The sequence below is a fragment of the Coregonus lavaretus genome (assembly GCF_964263955.1).
Source record: "Coregonus lavaretus genome assembly, chromosome: 3".
Taxonomy (NCBI): domain Eukaryota; kingdom Metazoa; phylum Chordata; class Actinopteri; order Salmoniformes; family Salmonidae; genus Coregonus; species Coregonus lavaretus.
Genome location: NC_139990.1, coordinates 20,919,871 through 20,934,340, shown reverse-complemented (window position 1 = coordinate 20,934,340; position 14,470 = coordinate 20,919,871). Strand labels below are relative to the sequence as shown.

The 14,470-nt window shown below is 44.8% G+C and overlaps 1 pseudogene across 1 annotated transcript; it reads left to right on the top strand.

Moving 5' to 3' along the window:
* The first annotated feature begins 12,583 nt into the window (after positions 1 to 12,583).
* On the top strand, positions 12,584 to 13,082 carry LOC311123927 (annotated as a pseudogene). The gene is made up of 2 exons: positions 12,584 to 12,739; positions 12,819 to 13,082. The product of its transcript is annotated as an uncharacterized misc_RNA (transcript).
* The last annotated feature ends 1,388 nt before the right edge of the window (positions 13,083 to 14,470 follow it).

Here is a 14,470-nt window from a genome sequence, read left to right as displayed (position 1 = left end):
TGGGACAACATCCCTCCTGAGATGTGTGCAAATCTGGTGGCCAACTACAAGAAATGTCTGACCTCTGTGATTGCCAACAAGGGTTTTGCCACCAAGTACTAAGTCATGTTTTGCAGAGGGGTCAAATACTTATTTCCCTCATTAAAATGAAATCAATTTATAACATTTTTGACATGTGTTTTTCTGGATTTTGTTGTTGTTATTCTGTCTCTCACTGTTCAAATAAACCTACCATTAAAATTATAGACTGATCATGTCTTTGTCAGTGGGCAAACGTACAAAATCAGCAGGGGATCAAATACTTTCTTCCCTCACTGTAGGTCCTAAAACAAGCAGCCCTATGAGATCACAGGTTAGAAATACATTGTAAGCCTTTATTACTCACTTTACATGACATTGATCTTATACCTGTGTAACTCTTATTACACTAGTAACAACATCGTATTGATATGTTATATTGTACTTCAGTAATTTAATTAGAATTGTACAGAAATGAAATAAAGCCGTTTTTAGAAACCGGGACTGTTACTCATTAAACATGTGTAATTACAAAAACTGCTCAATCCATTAGTACAACGCAATCACTAAGTTAGGATGCAACAACACTGTAGTAATTACAGTGTTACTACACTACTTTTTAACCTCATATTCATTTTCTCCAGCATCATACCAGTGTATACATATGTTCTCTATTAAATAAAAATAAGATAAAAAAGTGTTACAGTTGAAAACATAAAGATACATAATAAGCCGTATTCATAAAGGCTCATCAATTCTTATAACAACATACCTGTCTGCTTGCTCCCTTTTCTAATGTTCTCATCTATAGTGATATATATTCAGTGTCCAATGATAGCAAACAATGGCTCCATTAATTTCCTATTTAATTATGAAATTATTTCTGCCACCAAGAGTTTTATTGATGGTGGCATTGCCATTGTGATGTGAAAACAAATTTATTTGCCAGGGCATTATCGTTCACATTATATATTTCTATTTGGCACTAAGGTACATTTCATATTGTCACGATCGTCAGGGAGAGACCAATGCGCAGCGTTGAAGGTGAACATATTTATTTAATGATCACACGATCAAAACAACAAACGAAAACGTGACGTCTACGGTTTAAACACAAACCAACACGGAACAAGAAACCACAAACACAAAGTGAAAGACAGACAGTTAAATATGGCTCCCAATCAGAGACAACCAGCTGACACTCGTTGCCTCTGATTGGGAGTCACTCAGGCCAACATAGAAATACAAACATAGAATACACACCCTGGCTCAACATAACAGTGTCCCCAGAGCCAGGGCGTGACAGTACCCCCCCCTAAAGGCGCGGACTCCGACCGCGCCAACTAAATACCACAGGGGAGGGACCGGGTGGGCACTCCGCCTTGGCGGCGGATCCGGCTCCGGGCCTGATCCCCACTCCCTCTCCAACCCCCCAAAGTACCCCTGGTCCGGTCTGGCCCCGCTGGCCGGAGCTGGACTGCACACTGATGGAGCGGATTGCTCTAGCTCCGGCGTAACGCATCTGACCGGTGCCGGACCAGGCACCAGTGGAACAGGCACGGGCCGTGCCGGACCGACGACGCACACCACTGGCTTGGTGTGGGGAACAGGCACGGGCCGTGCTGGACTGACGACGCACACCACTGGCTTGGTGTGGTGAGCAGGAGCGGGCCGGACAGGGCTGACGAAACGCACCACAGACTTGGTGCGGGGAGCAGGAATGGGCCGGACTGGGCTGGCGACGCGCACCACAGACTTGGTGCGGAGAGCAGGAACGGGCCGGACAGGGCTGACGAAACGCACCACAGACTTGGTGCGGGGAGCAGGAATGGGCCGAGCCGGGCTGACGAAACGCACCACAGACTTGGTGCGGGGAGCAGGAATGGGCCGAGCCGGGCTGACGAAGCGCACCACTGACTTGGTGCGGGGAGCAGGAACGGGCCGAGCCGGGCTGACGAGACGCACCACAGACTTGGTGCGGGGAGCAGGAATGGGCCGGACTGGGCTGGCGACGCGCACCACAGACTTGGTGCGGAGAGCAGGAACGGGCCGGACAGGGCTGACGAAACGCACCACAGACTTGGTGCGGGGAGCAGGAACAGACCGGACCGTACTGGGGACACACACCACTGGCCCTACACCGGGATCTGGAACGGGCCGGACCGGACTGGTAACACACCCCAGTACCTCTCGCCGTGCCTCTCCACCTTCCATCCCCTCTTCAACCAGTGGCCCCCGTAACCTGGCAGCCTCCTCTGCCAACCCGCTGGACCGCTCTATCGCGGCCTCCTGCTGCCCCGACGTCGTGAGCCCCCCCCTAAAAATGTTCTGGGGGTCTCTCCTCCCCGTGGGCCAGGCCTCTATCGTTTTCGCCCAACTCTCGCTCCTCTGTCTCCAACTCCCGCTATTCAGCTCCTCAATGGGCTTGACCCAGTCGAAGCTCTTCCTCAACTGTTCCCAAGTCCACCCTCTCTGCTCCTCACTAGGCTTGACCCAGTCGAGGTTGCCACGGAGATCTGCTAGCGATGGCTCCTGGACACGCTGCTTGGTCCGGTTTTGGTGGTTTCTTCTGTCACGATCGTCAGGGAGAGACCAATGCGCAGCGTTGAAGGTGAACATATTTATATTTATTTAATGATCACACGATCAAAACAACAAACGAAAACGTGACGTCTACGGTTTAAACACAAACCAACACGGAACAAGAAACCACAAACACAAAGTGAAAGACAGACAGTTAAATATGGCTCCCAATCAGAGACAACCAGCTGACACTCGTTGCCTCTGATTGGGAGTCACTCAGGCCAACATAGAAATACAAACATAGAATACACACCCTGGCTCAACATAACAGTGTCCCCAGAGCCAGGGCGTGACACATATCGCACAAGCACAACAAACATACCGAAACGTGACGAGACGGTGAATGATAAACATGAATTTGCTAAACATACAACCAAAAAGATATGTAATTCCAACAGTATTGTGTATTGAATTTCAAACCACTATTTATGGTTACACAGTTGCCTGAGGGTTATGAATAAGGTAGACTTTCATTTATCTGTCTGTGTTCGCGTGCGTATGTGTGTGCGTTTATGCCTTTATGTGTGTACATGTACTGTCTGTGTTTGTGTATGTGTCTAGTGTGTGTGTGTGTGTGTGTACATCTACTGTGTATGTGTGTGTGTGTGTGTGCGCACGCCGAACAGTCGGTCTGAAACAACAGTGGCGTGATCGGTCAAGCGAGCCCCCCCTCTCACACATTGATGATGAACCCACCCGGCTTTCCATAGGATGTGCTACATCAACATACCCCCTTTTTACCCCAGGTTAGCTCGTTCGTTCACTCAGTCTGTCTTTGTCTCTCGCTCTCTTTCGCTCTCGCTCCTCCTTTGGCTGCAGGGTTGTCAGGCCGATGACTCCCACCTTTTGGGTTCAGGTAACAAGAGCATTGATACTGTGTTGGCTAGAATGGAGGACTCATGTTTGGTTCTGAGCTTAGAAAGGTTTAGCCTGCCATAGACATTTATTTTGGGGTGAACTGGGTTCACATCCAATTCATTCATTGCCTGTATTTTGCCCCTATCTGTGCCCGCTTTTAATGGGCTTGCTTTTATGATGCCTACATCTGTGCTGTTTTTGAGCCACATGGAATTGCATCCTAGGTTTGTATTATCTTTAAGCCTGGATTAGAGGTTGACCATCTTGAGAAGAGGAGGATGTATTGTTTTATGGATCATCTACAAAATTGCTGTGGTCAACTCTGACAAAACAAGTAACAACTGAACATAAACTACTGTAGGTTTAAAAAAATGCGACAAATAATTTAAACTAGCACAGTCAGCATAATAAATAAAGTTAATATCGTTCTACTTATGTAACTTACATTTGACAAGAGTTAGATAATCAATAGTGTGATCTTTACCTTTTACAGAGCCTTTTGTATTGGGAAAACTACTCTAGGTTTCACCTGTGACAACAGGTGCAGATACAGCAGTTCCAATCGAGATAACCACCTGATCTCCTCCCCAAAAAAGCAGAAAAACATGCATCTGTTGGCATTTGCACCTCTTATGAAAACCAAACAGCAACCGGCTCACATTACAATTAAAGTTGCTTGTCTTGATTTCAAATAATATGTTTTGGTAACACTTTATAATAATTTTAATGAATGAGCATTCATAAACCACTTAATACTTTAGTTTACATGCTATTGATAACATTTATTTTAATAAATAATGTCATTGTTTTATTAACTTTATAAAGCATTTAGAAGCATGTAATACACATTTAGAAGCATTTGTAATGGCTTATTCATGATAGCTATTGTAAAGTTTTGACTGTGTAGCCTAGGTGTAGCATCTTGTCACATCTAAATTAGTACATGTGTCACGAGTGTCAGTGTAATGCGGTGGATCGAAGTCAGGCGCAGGACACAGAACTCTATGAAACATACTTTACTGAATAAGTAAAGAAACCAATACAAAATACCTCCACACAGGGAGGAACAAACCCACTCACCAACGACACACAAAACGAAAAACAAACACGCACAAAACACAATGGGAGCCACCGGGTTAAATAGGGAAGGAGTAATCACATAATGGGAAACAGGTGTGTAACAATCAGACAACAGTTAAAACATAGAAACATAGAACATAGATCGGCAGTAGCTAGTATTCCGGTGACGACGAACGCCGAAGCCTGCCCGAGCAAGGAGGAGGGGCAGCCTCGGCAGAATCCGTGACAACATGTTTTGACTGTACTGGAAAGTTTTATCTTACCAAACTAAAATTAAAATGTTATGGCATATAAATGTTTTCATATTCAACAAATGGTTGTTTTACTTTCAAATACATGTAATATTATGACTGGGACTCAGAGGCAAATTTGAACTAATAATTATTTGTTAAGCCAATAAACACCTACATATCTGGGACCAGGCAGAATATAACTACATATATTATGAACATTTAAACAGAATTGTGTCACAAATTAAACTGTGTTCGCTCTTTATAGATTCTAAAATGTTTGGGACATTACGCAGTTAGGGAAACCTATCTCCTGCTCCTGCAATGGGGTGTAAATGTGGCCTCAACTAAAGGTAGAAGCAAAAATTCATCATGCTTACTATTGCAAACTTAAAATTTCAGAATCTCCTAAAAGAGCCACAAGATGGCGTTTCAACATTTAATTAATACAAAATCCTACATTCTGTGATCAATTTGAAATTAAACTAAATTAATTCATAATGATCAATAAAAATTCAGTCGATGACCCTCGGATTCTATGGGATGCCATGAAAGATTTTATAAAAAATAATGCAACTGCATTTGCATCTGGGTTGAACAAATCACAATTAAAGAAGATATCAGAATTGGAAATGTTGTTAACTGCGTTAGAGCGTTCTCAACAAACCCTCTTTTCAGACCAGGTAGCTATTACTCTTTCCAAAGTCAAGACAGGACTTAATTTATTGATAAGACAGAGAGCAGAATTTGCCATCCATTGAGTTAGACTCAACCATTACATCCATGGCAGTCGTCCCAGTCATTTACGGACCAACAAGCTACGCAGTAATGATCAATTAGCTGATGTAGCAATTATTGAATCTGAAACAGGGGAATTACTATCACAACCCAAATTTATCAAAAATTCTCCTGCTTCTATAAAGAACGGTACACCTCTGATTGTAAATCCACACCAAGCCAGACTAAGTCCTTTCTAAAATAATTAAGAACTCCTCTTCTCTCAACAGAGGAAGCCATCTCAATGGGAGCCCAAATCTCTCTCAATGAACTCAAAAGGGCATTGGATAGCATGAATAAAAAGGCAAATAACCTGGATGGGACGATATTCCTTTTGAGGTCTATTTAACATTTTGCAACCAATTAGGTCCCCTATTGCTCCACTAATGATTAACACTGCCATTCATAAAGGTTCATTTGGGAGAGATGTGAATGCAGCACCCATTTCCCTTTTATATAAAAAATGAAAGGATGCCACTCAGTTTTCTCACTATCTTTGATGAACAGATATTAAACTGTTTTCCAAAATGTGGTCGTCCTGTCTCAAGACTTACTTATCCAAATTGGTCCACATGGACCAAAGCGGATTTCTTAAAAATGTTTATCCATGGATAACCTCTGTCAATTATTACATATCTTAAATGCTTCATCAGAAACAACAGCTCTTTGGGCTGTTTTATCTCTTGATACAGAAAAACCTTTTGATAGACTAGAATGGTCATATCTCTGGTCTGTCTTGGAACATATGGGAATTGGCTCCAATTTCATTAATTAGATTAAAATGCTATATGCCAATCCCTCAGTCATAGTTATAACAGGAAATATCTGCTCTGCTCTGTTCAGAATTACAAGGCGATCCAATTTCTCCTTTGCTATTTTTATTATCCATGGTTACCCCTGGAGCAGGCAATTCGTAAATCGAAAGAAATGACACCAATTTCCTTCAAATCTACTCATCACCTCATATCATCATATGCAGACAGTGCCTTTGGAAAGTATTCAGACCCCTTGACTTTTTCCACATTTTGTTACGTTACAGCCTTATTATAAAATTGATTCAATAGTTTTTTCCCCTCATCATTCTACGCACAATACCCCATAATGACTAAGCAAAAACAGGTTTTTAGACATTTCTGCTAATTTATATAAAAAAAAAACCCTGAAATATCACATTTACATAAGTATTCAGACCCTTTACTGAGTACTTTGTTGGAGCACCTTTGGCAGCGATTACAGCATCAAGTCTTCTTGGGTATGACACTACAAGCTTGGCACACCTATATTTTGGGAGTTTCTCCCATTCTTCTCTGCAGATTCTCTCAAGCTCTGTCAGGTTGGATGGGGAGCGTTGCTGCACAGCTATTTTCAGGTCTCTCCAGAGATGTTCGATCGGGTTCAAGTGCAGGCTCTAGCTGGGCAACTCAAGGACATTCAGAGACTATTCCCGAAGCCACTCCTGTGTTGTCTTGGCTATGTGCTTAGGGTCATTGTCCTGTTGGAAGGTAAACCTTCGCCCCAGTCGGAGGTCCTGAGTGCTCTGGAGAAGGTTTTCATCAAGGATCTCTCTGTACTTTGCTCCGTTCATCTTTGCCTCAATCCTGACTAGACTCCAAGTCCCTGCCTCTGAAAAACATCCCCACGGCATGATGCTGCCACCACCATGCTTCACCGCAGGGATGGTGCCAGGTTTCCTCCAGATGTGATGCTTGGCATTCAGGCCAAAGAATTCAATCTTGGATTCATCAGACCAGAGAATCTTGTTTCTCATGGTCTGAGAGTCTTTAGGTGCCTTTTGGCAAACTCCAAGCGGGCTGTCATGTGCCTTTTACTGAGGAGTGGCTTCCGTCTGGCCACTCTACCATAAAGGCCTGATTGGTGGAGTGCTACAGAGATGGTTGTCCTTCTGGAAAGTTCTCCCATCTCCACAGAGGAACTCTAGAGCTCTGTCAGAGTGACCATCGGGTTCTTGGTCACCTCCCTGACCAAGGCCCTTCTTCCCCGATTGCTCAGTTTGGCCGGGCGGCCAGCTCTAGGAAGAGTCTTGGTGGTTCCAAACTTCTTCCATTTAAGAATGATGGAGGCCACTGTGTTCTTGGGGACCTTCAAAGCTGCAGAAAGTTGTTGGTACCCTTCCCCAGATCTGTGCCTCGACACAATCCTGTCTCGGAGCTCTACGGAAAATTCCTTCGACCTCATGGCTTTGTTTTTGCTCTTACATGCCCTGTCAACTGTAGGAGCTTATATAGACAGGTGTGTGCCTTTCCAAATCACGTCCAATCAATTAAATATACCCCAGGCTGACTCCAATCAAGTTATAGAAACATCTTAAGGGTGATCAACGGAAACGGGATCCACCTGTGCTCAATTTCGAGTCTCATAGCAAAGGGTCTGAATACTTATGTAAATAACGTATTTCTGTTTTTTATTTGTAGTAAATGTGCAAAAGTGTCTAAAAACCTGTTTTCGCTTTGACATTATGGGGTAGTGTGTACATTACTGACGATTATTTTTAAAAAAAATCCATTTTAGAATAAGGCTGTAAAGTAACAAAATGTGGAAAAAGTGAATACTTTCCGAAAGCACTGTATGTATCTCAATCGCTCCCAAACGCATTGAAGATCATAGATCAATTATGCTTAATTTCCAGTCATAAAATTAATCAAACCAAATCAGCCCTACTGTCTCTCAAGACCCCGATGGAGGACTCCATCTCTACTTATGGAATCCCAATCGTTTCCCATTTAAAATATTTGAGAGTATATACAGTTGAAGTCAGAAGTTTACATACACCTTAGCCAAATACATTTCAACTCAGTTTTTCACAATTCCCGACATTTAATCCTAGTAAAAATTCCCTGTCTTAGGTCTGTTAGGATCACCACTTTATTTTAAGAATGTGAAATGTCAGAATAATAGTAGAAAGAATGATTTATTTCAGCTTTTATTTATTTTATCACATTCCCAGTGGGTCAGAAGTTTACATACACTCAATTTGTATTTGGTAGCATTGCCTTTAAATTGTTTAACTTGGGTCAAACGTTTCGGGTAACCTTCCACAAGCTTCCCACAATAAGTTGGGTGAATTTTGGCCCATTCCTCCTGACAGAGCTGGTGTAACTGAATCAGGTTTGTAGGCCTCCTTGCTCGCACACACTTTTTCAGTTCTGCCCACAAATTTTCTATAGGATTGAGGTCAGGGCTTTGTGATGGCCACTCCAATACCTTGACTTTGTTGTCCTTAAGCCATTTTGCCACAACTTTGGAAGTATGCTTGGGTCATTGTCCATTCGGAAGACCCATTTGCGACCAAGCTTTAACTTCCTGACTGATGTCTTGAGATGTTGCTTCAATATATCCACATCATTTTCCTTCCTCATGATGCCATCTATTTTGTGAAGTGCACCAGTCCCTCCTGCAGCAAAGCACCCCCACAGCATGATGCTGCCACCCCCGTGCTTCACGGTTGGGATGGTGTTCTTCGGCTTGCAAGCAACCCCCTTTTTCCTCCAAACATAACGATGGTCATTATGGCCAAACAGTTCTATTTTTGTTTTATCAGACCAGAGGACATTTCTCCAAAAAGTACGATCTTTGTCCCCATGTGCAGTTGCAAACTGTAGCCTGGCTTTTTTATGGCGGTTTTGGAGCAGTGGCTTCTTCCTTGCTGAGCGGCCTTTCAGGTTATGTCGATATAGGACTAGTTTTACTGTGGATATAGATACTTTTGTACCTGTTTCCTCCAGCATCTTCACAAGGTCCTTTGCTGTTGTTATGGGATTGATTTGTACTTTCGCACCAAAGTACGTTCATCTCTAGGAGACAGAACGCGTCTCCTTCCTGAGCGGTATGACGGCTGCGTGGTCCGATGGTGTTTATACTTGCATACTATTGTTTGTACAGATGAACGTGGTACCTTCAGGCATTTGGAAATTCCTCCCAAGGATGAACCAGACTTGTGGAGGTCTACAATTATTATTCTGAGGTCTTGGCTGATTTATTTTGATTTTCCCATGATGTCAAGCAAAGAGGCACTGAGTTTGAAGGTAGGCCTTGAAATACATCCACAGGTACACCTCCAATTGACTCATATGATGTCAATTAGCCTATCAGAAGCTTCTAAAGCCATGGCATCATTTTCTGGAATTTTCCAAGCTATTTAAAGGCACAATCAACTTAGTGTATGTAAACTTCTGACCCACTGGAATTGTGACACAGTGAATTATAAGTAAAATAATCTGTCTGTAAACAATTGTTGGAAAAATTACTTGTGTCATGCACAAAGTAGATGTCCTAACCAACTTGCCAAAACTATAGTTTGTTAACAAGAAATTTGTGGAGTGGTTGAAAAACAAGTTTTAATGACTCCAACCTAAGTGTATGTAAACTTCCGACTTCAACTGTATATTTCCTTTCTTGGATAAATTCATTGTCAGAAACTTTAACAGAACGCTCAAATCAATTAAATCCGACCTCAGTAGATGGAATAACATCCTAGTTGCTTTAACCGGCAGAATATCTATTGTCAAAATGAATACAGTACTGTGTATTGCCATGGCTGAATTTCTGTAGTTCAAAGCTTCCCATGGCTCCCCCTTCAGGCTATTGGGATAAAATCCGTAGTGCAGTTTAAAATGTATATGGCAAGGTAAGCGATCCCGGATAAAATTAACAAACTTACAAAGAGGGAAAGACATAGGAGGACTATCTGTACCAAACTTTAAATTGTATTTCCAGGCACTAACATTTCGCCCCATCCTAAATTGGTTTAGACATGATTCTTCCACCCTCTGGCTGAGTATAGAGAAATATGGTTTCTCCTATTGCCCTGGAAGATATTGTCACGATCGTCAAAAGGAGTAGACCAAGGCGCAGCGTGGAATGCGTACATCTTTCTATAATAGTGTACTATACACAACTAACAAAACAACAACACGAAACGTGAAGTCCTCGGTTAACAAACAAACCTTCCGGAACAAGATCCCACAAATAGCTATGCCAAACAGGCTGCCTAAGTATGGTTCCCAATCAGAGACAACAAGCAACAGCTGATTCACGTTGCCTCTGATTGAGAACCACCCCAGCCAACATAGAAACACATGAACTAGACACTGAAACATAGAACACAAAACAATGACTCTACACACCCTGGCTCAACATATGAGAGTCCCCAGAGCCAGGGCGTGACAGTACCCCCCCCCCAAAGGCGCGGACTGCGACCGCGCCAACATAAACCCAACAGGGGAGGGGCCGGGTGGGCATTCCTCCTCGGAGGCGGATCCGGCTCCGGGCGTGACCACCACCCTCTAACAACCCCCCCGTAGCGCCCCTTGTCTGGTCCTGCTGGCTGGAGCTGGACTGGACATCGGCGGAGCGGTTTGCTTAGGCTCCGGTGTGGAGCAGCTGACCGGTACCTGACCAGGCACCGGTGAAACGGGCACGGGCTGTGCCGGACTGACGACGCGCACCACAGGCTTGGTGCGGGGAGCAGGGACGGGCCGGACCGGGCTGACGACGCGCACCATTGGCTTGGTGCGGGGAGCAGGAACAGGCCGGGCCGGGCTGGCGACGCGCACCATAGGCTTGGTGCGGGGAGCAGGAACAGGCCGGGCCGGCGACGCGCACCATTGGCTGGGTGCGAGGGGCAGGAACAGGCCGGGTCGGGCTGGCGACGCGCACCATTGGCTTGGTGCGAGGGGCAGGAACAGGCCGGACCGGGCTGGCGACGCGCACCATTGGCTGGGTGCGAGGGGCAGGAACAGGCCGGGCCGGCGACGCGCACCATTGGCTTGGTGCGAGGGGCAGGAACAGGCCGGGCCGGGCTGGCAACGCGCACCATTGGCTTGGTGCGAGGGGCAGGAACAGGCCGGGCCGGGCTGGCGACGCGCACCATTGGCTTGGTGCGAGGAGCAGGCCGGGCCGGGCCGGGCCGGGCTGGCGACGCGCACCATAGGCTTGGTGCGGGGAGCAGGAACAGGCCGGGCCGGGCTGGCGACGCGCACCATAGGCTTGGTGCGGGGAGCAGGAACAGGCCGGGCCGGGCTGGCGACGTGCATCACAGGCTTGGTGCGAGGGACAGGAACAGGCCGGACCGCACTGGGAACACACACCACTGGCCTTATACAGGGATCAGGAACGGGCCGGACTGGTAACACACTTCAGTACCTCTCGCCGTGCCTCTACACTTTCCTTCCCTCTAATGACCAATGGCCCCCGTAACCTGGTGGCCTTCTCTCCATGTCCACAAACTCGCCCTTTATCTGCCTCCAGCAGCCCCGTCGTCCATGCCATGTGCCCCCCCTAAAAATTTATTGGGGGTGCCTCTCGCCTTTCCGACGACGGCCCGGTTGGCGCCGCTGCTCCTCTCTACGGCGCGCCTCCACCGTCTCCTCCCACGGACGGCGATCCATCCCGGCCTGGATTTCCTCCCAAGTCCAGGACCCCTGCCCGTCCAATATCTCCTCCCAAGTCCAGGCTGTCTGCTCCTGGACACGCTGCTTGGTCCTGTTTTGGTGGGATCTTCTGTCACGATCGTCAAAAGGAGTAGACCAAGGCGCAGCGTGGAATGCGTACATCTTTCTTTAATAGTGTACTATACACAACTAACAAAACAACAACACGAAACGTGAAGTCCTCGGTTAACAAACAAACCTTCCGGAACAAGATCCCACAAATAGCTATGCCAAACAGGCTGTCTAAGTATGGTTCCCAATCAGAGACAACAAGCAACAGCTGATTCACGTTGCCTCTGATTGAGAACCACCCCGGCCAACATAGAAACACATGAACTAGACACTGAAACATAGAACACAAAACAATGACTCTACACACCCTGGCTCAACATATGAGAGTCCCCAGAGCCAGGGCGTGACAGATATATCCCTTAAACAATGTAAACTACACTTTGGTCCTATTATTGCTCACACAATTTATTCTAAAAGTATGGTCCACAGATATAATTGAATCTGAACAACCCTTTAACTGGAACAGAATATGAAAAAATATGACCTTGGCATCCCGTAATCCGAACCATCAATTTATACATCCACCTCTACGCCGACTGGGACCTGCTGTGGCACGGTCGGCTCATGCCCACTGTGGGACAGGCCAGAGGGAAGCTCATTGTCCTCCAGGACTTTGGCGGACCTGACCTCGGAATGCGCTACGGCTCCCTGGACATCGCAGACGACTGGAAGGTAAGGAGACAGTCATTTTTGAAAATTAAATTGTTGCTAGGCATATTTATTGAGTCTCATATGCTTGTTGTCTCCCCAGGTCCCCACCCTCCTGCATGTGGCTGAGAAATGGCAAAGTGTACACGAACATCTGGAAGCTGTCCCTGTGGGCAACAAGGCCCATATCTTCACCTATGGCAGCGGAGAGGGCATCTTTGCCTACCCCAACACCATCGCCCAGCGAATCAACGCCCGCCTGTACGACTACCTGACGGCACAGATAGGGTAGAACAGGCGCTTCGGAATCATCGCCATGGACTTCCCCGCCGCTTCCCTCCTTCAAATGATCATCAACTTCAACTAAGAGAGGTCCCTCATCTACCAAGCCTGCTACCATACAATCAACATAGATACAATCAAATGAAAATTGCTGGAACACTACATGAGCACTGGGAGTCCAATTTGCATATTGTATGCTTGTTTTCAATATGCCTTGCCACTTAACTAAGTAGTTGTCTCTTGACTTTCCACCAAGCGGGCAAAACTGGTTGCAATGATGTCAGACTGATGTATTTTCTGACGTCATGATCAGGTTGTAAACTAATTGTAAAAGGAAGTAAGACGTCCTAAACTGGTTATAATCTGGTCTCCACAACCAGAAAACCAGTTTACAACCAGAAAATTACGTTGTTAAGATGTCCGATACCAAATTTTGCCCGCTGGGCAGGTATTCATGGGCGAGTCACACCTCTAATTTCTCATTCATATTGGGATTGAGGCATATAGCTGGACCTACACAACAGATGGCCTGGGACATGGACTCATCTCAACAGTAGATTTGAAAATGTCTGATAAACTTTGATTTTGTAGTGAACATATACTTTAAGTGCTGATGCTCAAAGAAAATGGGCACATTTGGGAAGAATGCCACACCACAAAACATGAACTCAAAACGGAAAAGAGTTAAGACATTTTTTATTTCAATCCATACTGGTGGTATTGTTTAATATCTGTTGGAAAGTGATGTCATTTAAGATATTAACCACTTTCGAACCCAGCAGTGTTTTAGTCACAACAATAACACAATGTAATTATGATTGGACAGGCTATTCAAAATTGTCACCAGAAATAAATTGCTTTAATCCGCATCAAATGTAGGCTTTGTTTGTGAATGGACTTGAATTGATTGAATGGAAATTTTGAAAGAAAACAGCTGTAGAAAGAATTTACCTGTGTTCAAGCAGGTGTGATGACAATAACTTTCCCACACTGAAACCTGGGCTTTTAACGTTCTAAATAAGTAAATAAACACCAACCTTAGTTTGACCAAAAACATTACTATGCTATTTATAGATATACAGTGCATTCGGAAAGTATTCAGACCTCTTGACTTTTTCCACATTTTGTTATGTTACAGACTTATTCTAAAATTGATTAAATAAAACATTTTCCTCATCAATCTACACACAATACCCCATAATGACAAAGCAAAAACAGGTTTTTAGTAATGTAAAAATAAAAAACAGAAATACCTTATTTACATAAGTATTCATACCCTTTACTATGAGACTTGGAATTGAGCTCAGGTGCATCCTGTTTCCATTGATCATCCTTGAGATGTTGTGGTGAATTATTATTAATGAACTGTAGAGTTTAATGGATTATGAGGTAGAACTGGGTTAATCAAGAGCATAGAGTTAGATTTCTTTGTTACTGGGCCAGGAATTGAATTGGGTAATTTCACTGTGTGTG